The sequence below is a fragment of the Aegilops tauschii genome, chromosome 3 (assembly GCF_002575655.3).
Source record: "Aegilops tauschii subsp. strangulata cultivar AL8/78 chromosome 3, Aet v6.0, whole genome shotgun sequence".
Classification (NCBI taxonomy): Eukaryota; Viridiplantae; Streptophyta; class Magnoliopsida; order Poales; family Poaceae; genus Aegilops; species Aegilops tauschii.
In genome coordinates this window covers 210,862,811-210,880,287 of record NC_053037.3, presented here as the reverse complement: position 1 = coordinate 210,880,287, position 17,477 = coordinate 210,862,811, and the positions used below count along the sequence as shown (strand labels likewise).

The following is a 17,477-nucleotide window of genomic DNA, read 5'->3' as shown; positions in this document are numbered from 1 at the left end:
GCTGGGCAGCTCCGCAAGACTACGGGGAAGCTTCTGGTGGCGTTGGTTGGGCGAGAGGGTGGCCGGTTGCGACGAATCGCACCGGGGCTTGGCGGCGGCCGAGCTGGCCGGAGTTGAGGGAGACGGCCACCACAGGTCGATTCACTACGCGGGAAGCCCTACGAGGAGTGCCTGAAGTCGCGTGAGTGCTCGGAGGGGCTCGGGGACCCTTTATATAGCGCTCGAGGCAGGTTCCCGCGGTGGCAGAGGATAGGATCGCCGGCGACAGCCGTTGCTGTAGGTGCAGGGCATCGCAGCGGCGACGAAAGCGTGCCGACGAGCGGGGGGATAAGCACGAGCTATTCACAGGGGCAGCTGGCGTGCACTGGTGGTTTGGGCGGCGCCGTCCGCGGCGGAATCCACTGCCGACGCCGGCGTGCCGCCAAGGGCGCGGCCAGCGGCGCAGCAGGGTGCCAGAGTGATCGTGGAGCAGGGGGCGACTAGTGCGCGGCTCAGCGATGCAGAGGGACCAGGGTCGGGTCGCGTCGCGTGCGGCAGTGCGGCGTGTCGGCGTAGTGCGCGCGCGTGCAAAACGGGCGCTCTGGGCGCGCCCAGAGCACGCACGGCAGGTGCTCGACGGAATGCCAGCGTGGTCTGGAGCGCGAGGGTGGAGCTGGCAAAGCACAGATCGAGGGTAGGGGTGGCTAGGAGCTCAGTGGACAAGGTTGATAGGGCTGGGGTACAAGTCCACAATGCAAACCAGGGAGCTTGCCAAAAATGACTGTGCACACCAGGTGTTCGACAGAATGCCAGATGCACATAGGCAATTCTTGGAGTGGCCAAACTCTCCAGATCAGTGTCTCTTTAGACACAGAAGATGGTGGTGAGATTAGTTTGGCAAACACAGAGGGTTGATAATGCAAGCTTTGCAAAACTCCAGTTTTGGGCAGAAAGAAAAGGGGTTTAGAACATGCACTTCAAAGCCTCCAATGAGCCCAATCTCCTGGACTTAAGAGTTTGGTAGGGAGGGCTACAAGTAGGAGGAAGCTCAGGGTCACTAGAGCAAGGAAAAATATGGTTGTAGTACAAATCACCAAATTGGACCAGAATGCAAAAGAGGTTGATCCACTCAAATTTTTCAAAGAACATCATTGGGTTTTTGCTTGAAGATGAATTGTATGCATCCACTGTCATCTCCAAACACTTGGAAGAATTTTTGAAGAAATATTTAAATGGGTTGCAGTGCAAAAGTGCCTACTGGACCAGATTGGAAAAATTGGTGTAGAGCTCAAAATCTCCAATGGCCAGAAGGTATCTTTGCATAAAAGTGATGTGGAAACATCACATGACATCCCCAAATTTTGGTGGAATTTTTAAAAGCATTTGTCAAGTGGTTGCAGTGCAAATAGGCCCCAAATGCAAAAGGAATCATTTTAAAGAAAGAAAGCTTTTTGAATAAATAAATCTTGCAACATTTGAATCCACTGATAAATAAAGGTTTTATTATGGAGAGAAATCAAGTCCAACAATACCCTTGAAGGTTTCTCCCACTAGAGGCAAAAATCCAAAATCACAAAAGGTAAAACTTGACAAATTGGAAAAGTTTTATTTCCTGGCAATATTTTAATAAACAAAATAAGGCCAAAAATTTTGGGTGTCACACATGCCCTACTCTACCGATTATACTTCCACTACGAGGGCGTAGCTAGAAGCTAGACATGGACACGACCGAAACAATAAGGACTGTTGCCGACAAAAAATTAAAGTAATTTAGTTGCACATAATTGTATGGATTTGATGATTTGTAAATAAGGTATCTGGTCATGAATACAATTTTTTGTGTGCTCTGTCCGCGGACGCACGGGAGCGTCCGCAGGCGATTGGGGCCATATTTTGATACTTGCGGCTGTCGATGCTCTTATATTCTAAGAATAGTGGAAATTAATCAGACAAAACATCACAGATCATAACAATGCTACAAATTAGCACCAAGATAAATTCACAACTGTGCCACTGTGACAAAAACCACACACACTCTGCACACCTATACACACGCGTGGCGGATATAACACAGAGATCGCCACATGGCTGACTGCTGGTCTTGGTTCCATCGACCAATTCATTGGATTCGTTCCCCTTTCCCCATTGTACTCGTACCGGAGAGAAAGCACGGCTCCATCTTCGCGGTGGCTCAGGCTGCAGCTTGGCGGCGGAGCGGCTCTCGCTGTAGCTCGGAGGCACTGGGGCTCCATCTGCATCTTGGTGGCCTGACAGCTTGGAGGCACAGCGGCTCGCCGGCTCCATCCACATCTCGGTGGACCGGCAGCTCCTGCTACAGCTCGGAGCTACAGATGGGGGTATGGCGCCGCTGTTGCTTGTATCAGCGAGCCAAATCCTTGCAGTTGCTGTTATCACTCCCCACCGAAGGTGGCGTCTGTTCTGGCTGTGCCGGCACTCCCTGAAGCTGGTGACTTTCCACTACAAGCGAGGCTCCAGCAAGACCATGGCGGTCGCCGTTGCTGCTCAGGTAAAAACTAACCTCCTTCGTGATTTGATAAATCTGTAGAATTTTTTGTGATTCAATTCCACTGTGGCACGAGGGCACCATAATATACTCTTTTGCTGAGATTAGTGGCACGACGAAGTACATCTTCATTTTCTGAAAATAGAACAAGATGCAGGGAGTGAGCACTCGTAGAAGTAAACTCCAAAAGGATAAACTTATAACTTCACTAAATAACTATACCAGGAGAAAAATTACTGATTACATCCTCATGATCTCGTCATTTACAATAGGCCCAGTTGGAAAATGGCCTGTCAGTTCGTCGAGGTTGCTGACGTGGTGCATCGGCCCACATTATTGGTGAACCATTGTCGGAGTTGAACTTGTTGATGGACAGTAATAGAATGCATCCCTAAGGCCTGAACGAAGTGAGCATTTTCCTGTTTGTTTATCTAGCCTCTCATTCTTAACTTAGACATACAAATGAAAAAAAGGTACCGGAGAAAGAAGGCGGAGACTAAACAAAGAGAAACCAAGATACCAAATGAACATAGAGTGATAATGAAAATAGAAAGCGATGAGTGAATAAAGAGAAACCAAAGACTCAAGAAAATAGAGAGTAAGAACGAATTCCAAGGACCTAGCACTACTATGCTAATAGCCAAGTCTCGAGGGAGTGTTGATACTCTGAGTGATTTAACACTCGAGTACTAATTAGCACTAATTAGTGGCTGGGACTGCTCCAATCATCGAGCTAGGTATATTGTATAACATAAGTGATCACCTTTAGATGTTTCAAATGCTGAAGAGTATTTTCCAATTAAATCACAGATCATTTTGAGTTCATCCCTTCCTGAATCTCCTCTAGTCACATGCTCAAGCACACACACATATATATATATCATGATATGCATCCGGACACATGCACTTCCTTAGAATTGTTGATATGTATATATCATTGCTAGCAGTCGTTGTTGGCCTAGTTGGAGAACAAATAAGCATTTTAACATAAGGTCATCACACAATTAGTTACAAAATCTGAATACAAAAACTATGCTAGATCTGCAGTTTTTTCCATGCATCATCTGAGTTAGCTGTACTTTCTGTGCAGCAGTAACCTGAAGCCAAAAGAACACAAAACTATACAAACTAAAGTAAAAACATGCCCACATCCTAATAACTTTGAAAAACTGAGTCCTAATAGAACAATTCATACAGTCAATAGCCGGAAGAGGCTAATTAAGGCACTGGTATAAGGTACTTAACTGGGCAGACATAATATCTAGGATGAAAGAGTTTGGATAATATGCCAAGGATTCTTCAGTCTATAAATGAAACTCACCTGAATACTAAAGCCATGGTTGTCATTGCATACCTCTAGACCAAATAATAAGGGCATAACCAAAAGATTTATGCATTAGTGCATGAACGAAGATAAAACAAATAAGCCTATAATGTCCCATGCTATATGCACACCAAATCAGGGCAACAGAAGATTACCCATATGAAAAACGGAACTATGCAGGTATAAATTTTCAATAAAATGGTAGAATGGTGAGATTCATTGTATAATAAGGATTATAAGCTCGGTTATGTACATTTGAACAAATAGAAGATTAAGAAAGGGGAACACGCAGCAAAAACGCTTTCGATAAATAGTAATAATTTTACCTCTAAGAAAGGAAGTACAAAAATGTATTGGTTGGCATTTCCTCCGGGTGACGAATTTCCTGGAAAAAAGAGCGATAGGTATAATGATGATATAACTTTCTTGCGCAAGCACCAAAACTTCACCAAAAAAGTAAAATATATTGGGAGCATTGAACCTTTATTTTCCCTATAATCCTTGCCCTTGCTTCTAGACTGTATGACGCGGTGGTGCAAGCTAGCCAGTATCTTCAGATTAGTCCATCGAGAAAGCACACCAAAGGTAATAGTTATTGATCGTATCAGCCCTGAAATGCCGTTATCCGAAATTCAGTTGGTGATTAATAGTAAATAAAAGTGCAGGACTTGCTTATCACTCTTACTTAAGAATCATAGGCCTTATCTAATCCCTCTCCAAAGCAAACCACCTATCTATGAGAAATAGGCAAGAGGTAGGCAAAATGCTACCAAAGAGTATATGTCAATCTAAACTGAAGCACTGCTCACAAGAAACCTAGTATGATAACATGTCGTTGCTCGCTCTAATAATAAATAAGTTGTTGGAAAGGAGGGAGGGTCTATTTTATTTATACAGATTAGTTTAGTGATTCAGTACAAATAAGGACATGTCCAAACCTGACAGGCACGGCAATCTCAAATCCACAGGGTCAGTTTGGTTAGATCAGGATGAGAAGAAATGAAACGCACCATATACATTTTTCCATGCATCAACATATATCCATGAAAAAAACAGAGAACTGTTTCTACGCATCCACATATACTCACTAAAGAAATAGAGGATAACAATTGCTCCTCAACTATTTGTATGCATTCACATACACTCATTAGAAAAATAGAGTAATGTGTGCATGTTATATAAGTTAGTCGGCTACCAATCGTACTCTTTTAGAGCATCAATGGTGGAATATCTTATGTACGTAAAAGATAGAATTGTGTTCCAGAGGCTGACATGCATGTGTGCATAGCACAAATGAATAATTAAAGGTACATCATTGATCATTCTGATAAGTAGCAATTTACAAACAGAAAACTTTTTATTTGGGGCAGGAATTTTCTTGAATTACTATATGTTTGATTTTAATATAAAAGACAGAAAATCGGGTCATTTTCTACATGAACTTTCTTGCAAAAATACATGACTGTTGTCATATAGGATTCAGTCGCGGGGGTTGGGGGGGGGGGGGCATATTTACAAAAAAAATGAGGTACAAAAGCTACAAGAGCCACTATGTTATTCAGAAGTATGCAACGCAAAAGAAAAGTCACTAGGCTTTTGCACTAAGTGGATATCTCTAACAGACTCACAACATTTGTACACGGAAAGAGGCTGCTAAGATGTAGTAAACTACAGAAGATTGCATGACATAGTTCTATTGTTAGGTCAATAAATTTTAGGAATCCATAGAAACACAACAGATCAGCCTTTGGCCTGACTCTTTAATATGTAGGCCTTTTCCCCTTTTCAAGCAAAGATCACAACAAAACTGTAGTAATAAGTGTCCCTTGAAGGCCACAATTGTTTTTGTCAATTATTATGGTGAGGTTAAACTGCAATATTTGTTAGATTTGGACATAGTTTAACGAGGCTTATAGGTGCATTAGCACATAGGTACGTGCAATTAAAACTTCTGCCCAGCATGAAGAAAGGGGGGATATGACCATGGATGCTGCAGAACATACAAACTACAAGAGCTAAGACCTCCCAGCTTGAACAAAGGGAGGACTTCACCACTGCAGAACATACAAACTGCAATAGTTAAGACCTCTGGCTAGCCTAAAGAAAGGGAGGACTTGACCATGGAGGCTGCAGAACATACAAATTGCAGCAAATAATTCATTAGAAAGAACAGTGCGCCGTAGAATAACAATGCAATTCATGTAGTTAAATCTGTCAATATTGGCACGTTCATAGAAACATTTTTCTCTACTGCCCTGCAATAATTTGTCAACGCGCCTTTTGTCAGTATGAGCAGACAACATCAGCTAAAAGGAATCGTACGCATATAGGTACGATAGTAAATCCAAAGAGTGAACGAATCAGCACTACAACCTATTTCTTGGTTGATTATTCACTATGGAATTAACCAGTTAGCCTACATAGATCCATAGTATTTGAAGTTGTACGACAACACTATAATGTAAACATCAGACCCCTGATTAATTTTGTAGAAACTATCAAAGATTCCTTATGATGCATATATAAGCCTGAAGTGTAATTCATGAGCAATCTTAGTGCACTCGTTAAGCAAGCGCATGTTCTTGTAGAGGAACACGACAACACTATAAATTAACCACAAAAGGAATAAGATTCCACAAAAATCAGTAATTTGTATGTATTGTACAAGAAAACTGTAGCAGCAGAAGGTTTGTTAGGAAATTAACATGCAATTGAATGAGCTGAAGCACACACAAAAATAATTGTGGTGAGTACAGTACCTGCTACCAGATAGATCATTAAAATTCTCAGATATATCACTACAATAATCAATCCCGGTGAACAATATATCAGGTAGATTTACATCCTCGAATCTGCATCAAATCCAGAAACATAAAGAATGTAAGATTCTAACTATCGCTACTCTCTTGCACACAAAATAGCATAGCCTCCTGCAGAACAATTGAACATGAGTGCGTTGAGAGAGAGATCACCTTGTTCTTCACCATACTCTTCCTCAAGATTCATCCCTTCTCTTTTTCTCTCTATCCGCACAGAGGTGTTTAGCAAAAACATAGATCAAGGAGTAATAACTGGGAGGAAGATGATACCGCAGCCGCACATGTGCAACCTAAGATCTCGCCGCTCCTTCCGTCACAACCATCCTCCACATCCTCCCCTGCTCCGCGCCCAACACGAAGACCACGCCGACCCTGCCCTCCTATGGTGGTGACCTGTGCCGGATCCTCATCCTCCCCTGATCCAGACTCACATGAAGACGACGACGCCCCGGCTCTCCTATGGCGGCGACCTCCGTCCGATCCAGAAGAACAGCGCGCGGCAGCAGCGGATCAAGAAACATGTAGAGAGATGGACGGCGGTGCAGCTGGATGGGAGGCAGTGGTGGCCACATGCTGGCAAAGGAGGAAGAAATCGAAGTGGAGGAGGTGCACGGAGGAGCACGGCGGCACTGGAGTGCGTTTGGGTAGGGGAGAGGCGAATGGGAAGGGGAGGGGCACGCGAGGCTCGAGGAGACAAGGGGATTGGTGGTTAGGGTTTTCACCGCACGCCTCGCACGTCCTTTGCAGTCCATCCCTTTTTTCGCCGAAGACTCACGCAAGGTACAATGCAAAGCTGGGCCCGTGAGCGAAGGAGGCCCGCCCATCATTCATTGAAGCAGGAAAGCACAACGTGCAGTTGAATGGACGAAGGGATTTTTGCCAGCATTGTAAAAACGTACGGTCGTTGGAGATGGAGCGAGCGAAAATCACTGCGGGATGCAAGTGCCCTCGCTAGGCGGTAACCTAGCAAGGTTTATATGTTTAATTGTTAGCTCACTCCCTCCGTGGCAAATAATGATTTGTCGTCAATGCAATCCACAATCCAGTACATGGTGTACCTTTTTACCAAGAGTACAAGTCCGAGTTTGCAATCTTTTGATGATTTGGTATCTGTTTAGAGAAAATCAACGGTGAATTTTTTGGTTGCAGGAATGGAAGGCTCCCCACCCACCGAGACCAAATACATGCTGCTGGAGAAGGACCACTCATAAGGAATATGTATGGGAAAAGTGCACTTAATCTACTACTCAAGGTCATACGCAAAAGTTGGAGGGCTGTCGTAGAGCAAGTTCTAGATGAAAGGGTGTAATTTCTGTTTCAATTGTTGCCAGTATTGGATTTTGTACTATGGACAAATGTAGACAACTGTGTTTCTTGTATGTGTTGCCATTCCATTTTTGATATATCTGCTACTCAAGTTATTTCCTAAAAGCAACTGTATATACTTCCGATCGTGTATGGAAAGTTCATGTATTACTAGCATATAAGTTCCAAAAATTAAACGTGGTTAGTTCGTCTATGAAATTAAAGGAAGTTCTAAGAAAAACAAAACAGAAAACATTTTTTGGGAAATAAATTCAGCATATTCAACTATATAACGCATGCAAATTCGGTGATGATGACACGTCTAAACACATTCTAGATTAAAACCAAAAAGTTCACTTCTATAAGTTCAAGTGCTGGACTCCTAAACATGTGTACTCTGAAAAATATCTCAGTACAAACAAACACATAGATCAGTACGTTTAAGTGCTCAACCCCTAATCATTTCAGACCGTGAAAAATATCTCATTACAAACAAATTCGGTAATTTAGTAGCAGTTTGACGGATTTTTTTTGCATCAATTTTGACTCGAAGCGCAATAAATTTGCAAACAAATTTGATAGCAATAAAAGTTTGAAGGAAAAAAAGCAACTTAATAAATGGAAAAAACTACAAGTTCACAAATAAAAAAATTGTAAGTTCAAACATGACATCCCAGATAAGTTTGGGAAAAAGCTCAAACAAAAAAAAACATGAAATTTCAAATGGTAAAAGTTCAAGTCGCAGAACGAGAGAAGTCCAAAACATAATTGCAAAAAAAATTGAACTCTTTAAAAAACACGCTCAGTACAAAACAATATAGACATCCGTTCAAGTACCCTTTTCTCGGAACCATTCAAAACTACTGTGAAAAATACCTCAGTTCAAACAAACAAATAGATCAGTACGAGTACTCTGTGTTTCAACCAAAAAAACAACACGATGGGTCTCACCGTATTCAAAATTACTCTTCAACGGTTGCGAATTTGAGAAAATATTCAACATGACAAACTTTCGCATTTTTGATATCTTTCCATCGGTATATTATTTACCCCATTTTGACAAACTTAAAAAAATCGCGTTCCAAATCAAATTTGACCGTATTCGAATTCGAGTTTAAACCGTAAGGAATTAGAAAAAAAAAATCCAAACGAAAGCTATTGATTAGGCGCAACTTTGCCATGTTGAACACTTTTCGAGATTCCTCTCGGTTTAAGAGCAGTTTCAAAAATGGAGCGTTTTTTCGTGATATTTTCTAAACCGCTCATCGGAATAAAGCAAATGATACGCCGTTGGAAAGATATCGTCGAGGCGCATCTTTTTCATATCTATTAGTTTCTCTAATTCGTTACGGTTTAAGAGCAGTTTCAAATTTACTAAATCGCGGAATACTGCTTTTTTGAAATTTTTGCAATTATCGGTACTGTTTTCGCTCTAGTTATTGAACCGTTTGTCGAAACGAGGCATGTAATACTTCATTGGAAAGCTATGGACAAGGCGCAACTTTCATATGTAGAAATGGATTTGAGATTCCTTACAGTTTTAAGTTAATTTTGAAAATCGTGCGGCGGACAACGAGTGGCAGCGGCCGTTTTTCGTGAAAATTTTACAAACCGGTTGTCGAAATGATTCAAATGATATGCCGTTGGAAAGATATAGATGAGATGCAAGTTTTTCATGTAGAATACTCTCTCTAATTCCTTAACGTTTAAGAGCAGTTTTAAATTACCGAAAAGCGGACACTCTGTTTTTCGCGAGACCAAAATCATCGTGTGTACTTCATCGGACAGAAGAACGCACTGCTTCAAACGGAAAACCGCACTGCAGCAGGCAGTCAAGTGAACTTCATGATTTCTTTTTGTCGGACATAAACTTTCTCGCAGAAGTTTTTGTTGTCTTTTTTTCAACTTTTTTTGAACGAGAGTGCACCGCAACACTCCCGAAAATGAACCGCAACACTATGAAAAGTGAACCTCATGAGTTTTTGTTGTATCTTTTTCATACTTATTAATTTTTACGCGCGTTGACCAAGCGAGTGGACCTTTCATCGGACAGAAGAACACATTGCTTCAAACGGAAAACCGGACTACAGCAGGCAGTCAAGTGAACTTCATGATTTCTTTTTGTCGGACATAAACTTTCTCGCAAAAGTTTTTGTTGTCTTTTTTTCAAATTTTTTAATGAGAGTGGACCGCAACACTCCTGAAAATGAACCCCAACACTATCAAAAGTGAACCTCGTGAGTTTTTGTTGTATTTTTTTTCATACTTACTAACTTTTTACGCGCGTTGACCAAGCGAGTGGACCTTTCATCGGACAGAAGAACGCACTGCTTCAAACGGAAAACCGCACTGCAGCAGGCAGTCGAGTGAACTTCATGATTTCTTTCTGTCGGACATAAACTTTCTCGCAAAAGTTTTTGTTGTCTTTTTTTCAACTTTTTTATGAACGAGAGTGGACCGCAACACTCCCGAAAATGAACCGCAACACTATCAAAAGTGAACCGCATGAGTTTTTGTTGTATTTTTTTCATACTTAATAATTTTTTACGCGCGCTGACCAAGCGAGTGGACCTTTCATCGGACAGAAGAACGTACTTCTTCAAACGGAAAACTGCAGCAGGCAGTCAAGTGAACTTCATCATTTCTTTTTGTCGGACATAAACTTTCTCGCAAAAGTTTCTGTTGTCTTTTTTCCAACTTTTTTTTATGAACGAGAGCGGACCGCAGAGATGAGGCAAGTGAACCGTGACATATATCGAAGTGAACCACATTACTATCTTGTTGTTTCGCTAAATTTTTCACACTTCTCATGTTGGGCGCAAGTGAACAGCATCACTCTCAAAAGTGAACCACATTCGGGGACCAAACGCACTACAAGTGCTGTTAATGAGTCACGAGGCGAAGTTAACTACATGTTTTCTACACTTTCTTTACCTATTTTGTGTTTTTCAGTCCATAAGCAAACCACATGTGAAAAATAAGTGAACCTCTCCATGGAATTTTTTTCCTCTTACTTGCCTACAAAATGAGCCACTTCAGGATTTACAACGAACTGCATTAGGGTAACTACTTTACAAACAAGCTTCTGCAGTTTACGTAACAAGCCTCAAACAAATTTGTCAAAAATGAATTGGATCTCTGGATTGTTTACAAACACCACCTCCTCATGGTGTGTGGCCGTCCTCCCCACGCGACCGTTTGGCGTCTGTGTTGTGAGATAGCAACATACTGCAAATCGCCGGCGAACCGAACTGCTCACACAGTATGTGCTCGAGACTCATTTTTCTCTCTTTTTTGCCCCCCCATCTCCAATAAAAACTGGTAAACTGAATCACAAGAACAACAGATAGAAAAATTCAGTGCAGCGAAGATTCCCATCCAAAAAAAGAATAAAGTGATACGAATGAGAGTAGTGAATTGTAGCAGAAAACACTAAAACCGCACGCTGATAGAGTAAAGTGATACATGCTCATCGTCGCCTACTGCATCGGCCCGTGGGCAGAGCTGCACGCTTTTTATGGGCTAAACCCATGTTGTGGACCGTGGAGGGGAGTCCCGGCGTGCTACGTGCACCCACCTAGTGGACTGCACGGGCGCGATTCGATCCACCTTGCCAGCAACGTGCTGCGGACGCCCACCGTGTGAACTGCAATGACACACAAAGGGACAGCTACCTCCTTCTAGATGGCTAGGGGAGGGTTCGTTGACGCTGTTATCCGTCCTGCAGGGTCGGGGATGCCGGGATCCGGCGATGGCAGAGCCCCCGATGCAGGCGATGACGGGGATAGGGGAGGGGCAGAAGAAAGAAATATTAATGGAGTTGGCCACCGGAGAGCCACGCCATGCCACCACCATGGGAGAGGACGACAAGGAGGACCAGGGAGGCGGCCCCGAGCGCCATCCCTCTCCGCTCAGGCTCTCAGAATAGGTTAGGCGGGGGATGGGGGAGGCCAATGTATCTAGGGCATCTTTGGCAGATCTTGGTGCGGATGGGTGCCTGATGCACCTCTGGTGACGTCGGCGGCGGTAGAGCCGGCCTGATCCAGCGTGGTCACCCCCAGACCTCCCCATGGATGGATCTGATGGCGGGCTCGTAGGAGAAGGCTGGAGTGGATCCTGGCGGCGATGATGCGGGGGAAGGAGGCGTCGTGGCGGCGCGGGGGAAGAAGGCGGGGCGGCGGCGCTGGGGAAGGAGGTAGGGCGGAGGCGCGGGGGTAGGACGAGGGGCGGAGGCGCGAGGGTAGGAGGCGGCGCTGGGGAAGGAGGTGGGGCGGAGGCGCGGGGGTAGGAGGCGAGGCGACGGCGCGAGGGTAGGAGGCGGCGCGGCGACGCTGGGGAAGGAGGCGGGGCGGCGGCGCGGGGGTTGGAGGCGGGGCGGCGGCGCGGGGGTTGGAGGCGGGGCGGTGGTGCGAGGGTAGGAGGCGACGCGGCGGTGATGGGAGTGGGGGGCGAGCTGAAACGGGGGTTCGTGGGGACATGGAGGTCGTGGGAGAGGATGATTTGGTGGATAAGAAGATAAGGTGGGATATTTTTTTATGCAGGCGCAGTTCGTTTCGATTGTGTTGCGGACATGCGGTGTAGTTTGTAGCTACGGGGCAGTTCGATAGTGTTAGCAGAAGAAGCGTGGTTGATGTGCAGAATAAGGTCTTAAGGGGTGTTATCATAATAGACTCACCCTATATATATTTGTCATATGACTTCTTATGCTAAAGTAACAATCTATTCACAATGTCAAGTATGAATCACAAACTTCATTGAAAACTAACAAACTATAATCTTGGTCATTGAAGCAATTGCAACTTATCATAACATAGGAAAGAGTCAACATAAGAGCTTTTCAGCAAGTCCACATACTCAACTATCATTTAGTCTTTCACAATTGCTAACACTCACGCAATACTTATGGGTATTGTCGTGGAATTGTCACGGCAGATGTCCTCGAGCTAGGACTTAATCGTGGAGCCATCGCAGCTAGGAAGCTTGAAGGGGTTAATGCGGGACAAGGAACACGAGGGTTTATACTGGTTCGGCCCCTTACGGTGAAGGTAAAAGCCTATGTCCAGTTTGAGGTGGTATTGATTAGGGTTTCGATAACCAGGGAGCTAAACCGCTATGCCTGGCTTTCGATCAGATTGTTCTTCCCCTAAACCGCTGCCGGGTCGTCCCTTTATATAGGGAGGCTGACGCCCTGCAGCTCTCAGAGTCCCGGCCGGCTCATAAGAGTGTCCGGCTCGGACTCTCGACTACTCTTGCCTTACACTACAAGTTCTACCATAATAATGATTGTAACTACGGGCCTTAAGCCATATTCGGGTCTTAAGCCCATCTTTGGCCCACCGTCTTTAAGCTCGGCGCCGGGCCTCTGGCAATGACCATTATGAGTAACCCGGCCCCTCCTGGCGGGTGACTCTAAGGTCTATATCCTCAACATTAGGCCCCAGATTGATTTGAGCCGGCTCATGTCAATCTTCAATTCCTTCGACAGAAAACCTCCGGCTTACAATTGTGTGAAGGCCATAACCCGGCATGACGTCATCCTCTGGACTCCGGGTAATCCGCGGTGACGTCATCTTCCATTAAGCCCGTTTTTTACTCCGCCAGATTCGCAACGGATCTTTACCTTTACTGTCATCCCGAAAATCGAGGCGTTTTGTGGGGAGATAACCACGCGCGTGGTCTCCTTGATTCTCACGCCCGCTTTATGAGCTCGCCCTTATAAATAGGCCGGCCCAACGGGCCTTTCCGCCACCCTTCTTCCTCCTTGCGCCACTGTTCCTCTGCTCGAGCTCGAACTCTGCCGCCGCCGTCGCGCCCCCGGTCTTCGTCAACCTTGGCCGCTGCATCACCCTGACTCGGTCCAGACAAACGGCGGCAACCTCCGCTCCTCTTCAGCTCCGGTGAGTCCTCGCTACTCCATAGGGCAGATCCGCACTAGGGCTTCATAGTTCTTCCTCTGTTCTTCGTAGTTCATCGCGGCCCTCAGTAGATTTGAATTTTACTGCCCTTTTTTGATCTTAGCTCTGTATAGAATCGCTGCGGTAGATGTTTAAGACCCATTTCACATGCAAATAGCCCTCTTTTTACTGCATAAGAGCCTTGTTCGAGCTCAAGAACTTCCTCGCGTCTGTTTCTAGGTCTAGAAACTTTTCTTTTACCCGACCATTTTGATCCAAAATATTTACTGCAATGTGTGAAACCTGTTTTACCACACTTACTAAAAAACTGCAATCATTGAATCACGGCGGTTTACATTTCCGGTTTAAAGAAAACACGCGCCGTAGAACCTTCCGGCTTAAAGAAAACCATGCGCCATAAAAATTTCCGGCTCAGCTGTGATAAGGCCGTAGACAATCAAATTACTCTCAATCCCTCGGCGGCTTAAATAGCCCGATGCCCTTAGGTGTATACCATTAGTCCCCTTCATAAGCCGCCACCTTGACATTGAACTGTAGATTTCTTCCGGCTTATAATTAATCCGGACGTTTTCCTTTTATCATAGACTGCCGACTTTCACCATGCCTCCCAAAGCTCCCAAAGCCTCCATCACTTGCAACTGGATGAGGTCCAATGTCACCAATGAGACCCTAGCAGATTTTGTCAAGTTTGGATATCTGCCCAAGAAGGACGTCATGTCCTACCGTGCCCCTGACCCGTCAGAAGAGAGACCACAACCAAAGGACGGGGAGGTAGTGATTTTTGCGGATCATATGAGCCGGGGCTTCGCACCGCCCGGTTCAAAGTTTTTCAGAGACGTTCTGAATTTCTTCGATCTGCGGCCTCAGGACATAGGACCCAACTCAGTGTCTAATATCTGCAACTTCCAAGTGTTCTGCGAGGTTTACCTTGGAGAAGAACCTAGTCTGCTGCTCTTCAGAGAGCTTTTTTACTTGAACCGTCAGAATGAGTGCGCCAATGGGCCAAGTCTGGAGCTAGGTGGCATCTCCATTCAGCGGCGAAGGGACTGCCTTTTCCCCTACGCAGAGCCGCCCAGCCACCCCAAGGACTGGAATCTGACATGGTTTTACTGCCAAGACACGTCGCCGGCTGATGAAAGTCCGTTGCCCGGCTTTCGCCCCTCACGTCTGGAGCTGACTCACCCACTGTCAGACAAGCTGACTCAAGCGGAGCGCCAACCTCTGCTCCCCACTATCAACAAGATCAAGGCTCTCCTGGGCAATGGTCTGAATGGAATCGATCTGGTCCGGGTCTGGATCTCGTGGCGGGTGATCCCATTGAGCCGCCGCCCCGGCTTAATGTGTGAGTACACGGGCCGAAAGGACGACCCTCAGAGACACAGCCGCAACGATCTTCCTGAAGACGTTGCAGAGGAGATGACCAAGGCTCTCTTGAACGAGAGCCTGGCAGACTGCGGAAGGACCGGGTTAGCCCCCTTCTGCAAGACCAACCCAGCCCCAGCAATAAGCCGCTGATCTGAACATCTTATCTGTACATAACTTTCATCTGAATCATTTTAAGAAAACCTCATTGCATTTTTCAGGCTGATGATAAGTTCTGGCGGGTCAAGTATGACCATGAGGCGGCCAAGAAGGCCAGAAAGGCGAAGAAAGCCGCAAAAAAAAACCGCTCCCCGTAAGAAGGGAAGTAGGCCAACTGCTTCGGAGCTGATGCAACTAAGCGACAGCTCCGAGTCAGAGGTAACCCCTGAACCTATAAGCTCTTTGTTATGTTTTATTGTTTATTTCTGTCCGCCTTACCAACACTTGTTCATCAACAGGATGACACCGGAGCCAGTAACCCGGTGGTTGAAGAGGTAATGTCACTTTCCTCCGACTCGGAGCCCTTGCCAAGGCTGAAAGTCCGAAGGGTAACCCGGAAAGTAAGCTTTTCACATCCTTTAGCTTATCAAGATCCTCAATTTATTTTGAAGCGACAGGTTCATGAGAGCCGGCGTCACACCCGGACCAACAAGGACACCGACCTCTCCTCCGGGTTACCTGACGCATCGAGGAAGCGCCGAACTGAGGTTATTTCCCACTTGTACCCTTTTCATCCGTTGGCGGGTGTTATACGTCAGCCATTCAATTCTTCTGACTCAAATTATCAGGAGACCCCCCCCTCTTCGGGCGACTCTATGCAGTCGAGTCTTCCGGCTTTTAAGACCGCGCCCGGGTAATGATAACCATCTCATGTTATACTTGTCTTTACTTACCCTTTTGTGCTTAACGTTTCTGTCCTTTCAGTGCCCAAGCCAAGCTCACCAAGAGGGCGAAGAAGGCCAAGCCAGTCGAAGAGCCGGAGTTGCCTGAGCCGGAGGCAGCAGATCAAGAACCGCCAGCTACCTCCGCTCCCGAAGCCGCCGCTCCAACCAAAAAGGCAGCTGCAGAAGCTTCTGCTAACCCGGAGGCCTCCGGCTCGGCTCAACCAGCAAATGATCCGGACGTGGTAATCACCCGAACGGAATTTGTTGAGCCGGGGAGACCTACCGCACTGGCCAAGTGCTCCGCCAAGGGGGAGTTGCTCCAGCCCCGCCGGGTGAACCTGGACCTCTCCGACTACGCCAACCTGAGTATTGGAGAGCTCGTCTCTGGCTACATCAGCCGAGTGCACAAGAGCCGGGACGCAGAGGTTGCCATGGTGAACCAGATCCAGCAGAAATCTGAGGTATCATTCTGCTGTCCTCTTACCTACTGCATAGTTACCTTTACCATGCTAGCCCCCAAGTCGACGACTTAGGAGTGAATATGTTGTAGACTTAGGTTCCGGCTTACTCAATTGAACCGGCAGTTTGTAGATAGAAACATTCAATATGCATTAGCCCCCAAGTGCCAAGTGTCTTTGCTTGGAAAATGCTTGGGACTTTAAATTTGTATAGTAACCGCTCCTGTCATAACCCGGAAATTTATGCAGGCTGCTGGCAAGAAGCTTGAGGCTGACCTCGCTGATCTCAAGAACCGGCTGAAGATGCAAGAGATGGAGACCCGGAAGGCAAATGCCAAATTTGTGTCCAGCATCGCCGCGCAAGAGAAGCTGAAAACGGAGTTTGATGCTGAACGGAAGGCGTGGGCCGAAGAGAAGGCCGCATTGGTGAACCGGGCTGAACAGGCGGAGAAGGCTCTCTCCGAGAAGATCGCCGAGCTCTCCGGCCTAAAGCGCCAAGTGTCCCAGATGGTGGCCGCAATCTTCGGTAAGTCGTCTCACCGGCTTTCATCAAGTTTAGAATTTTTATATCTCATAATTCATCCTTGTCGGCGGCTTATCTGACTCTGTTAAATAGGTCCCAGAAGTGCCAACCTGAATCAGAGTGTGGTGACCAAGCTGAAGGCCGTATACACCCTGGTGGAGCAACTCTACACCGGGTCACAACGTGCCTTGGCTGTGGTGGCCCTCTCCAACGAGGTGCCGACTCACCTGGCGGAAGTCCTTCGCCGGCTCGCCGTTCTGCCTCGGCGGATCCAAGAGCTGTGACGGGCCTCTGCAAGAGCCGGAGCGATCGCTGCGCTGAGCCGGGCCAAGGCGTTCCTGCCGGAGTTAGATCCGGCGGACATCGCCCTTGGCTATCCAAGCC

At 46.0% G+C, this 17,477-nt stretch overlaps 1 long non-coding RNA gene across 6 annotated transcripts; it reads right to left on the bottom strand.

Annotated features, from left to right (window-relative positions):
• Nucleotides 1-1,941: 1,941 nt before the first annotated feature.
• On the bottom strand, nucleotides 1,942-7,401 carry LOC109736619 (uncharacterized). Of its 6 annotated transcripts, none has more exons than XR_012204741.1 (7): nucleotides 6,800-7,391; nucleotides 6,587-6,679; nucleotides 4,309-4,437; nucleotides 4,154-4,212; nucleotides 3,267-3,461; nucleotides 2,726-2,901; nucleotides 1,942-2,638 (listed from the first exon to the last, which is right to left on the bottom strand). It is a non-coding gene; the product is annotated as an uncharacterized lncRNA (long non-coding RNA). The 6 variants fall into 6 exon arrangements; XR_012204742.1 differs by having other exon boundaries at nucleotides 2,726-2,894; XR_012204740.1 differs by lacking the exon at nucleotides 3,267-3,461 and having other exon boundaries at nucleotides 2,726-2,894; nucleotides 6,800-7,401.
• Nucleotides 7,402-17,477: the final 10,076 nt, after the last annotated feature.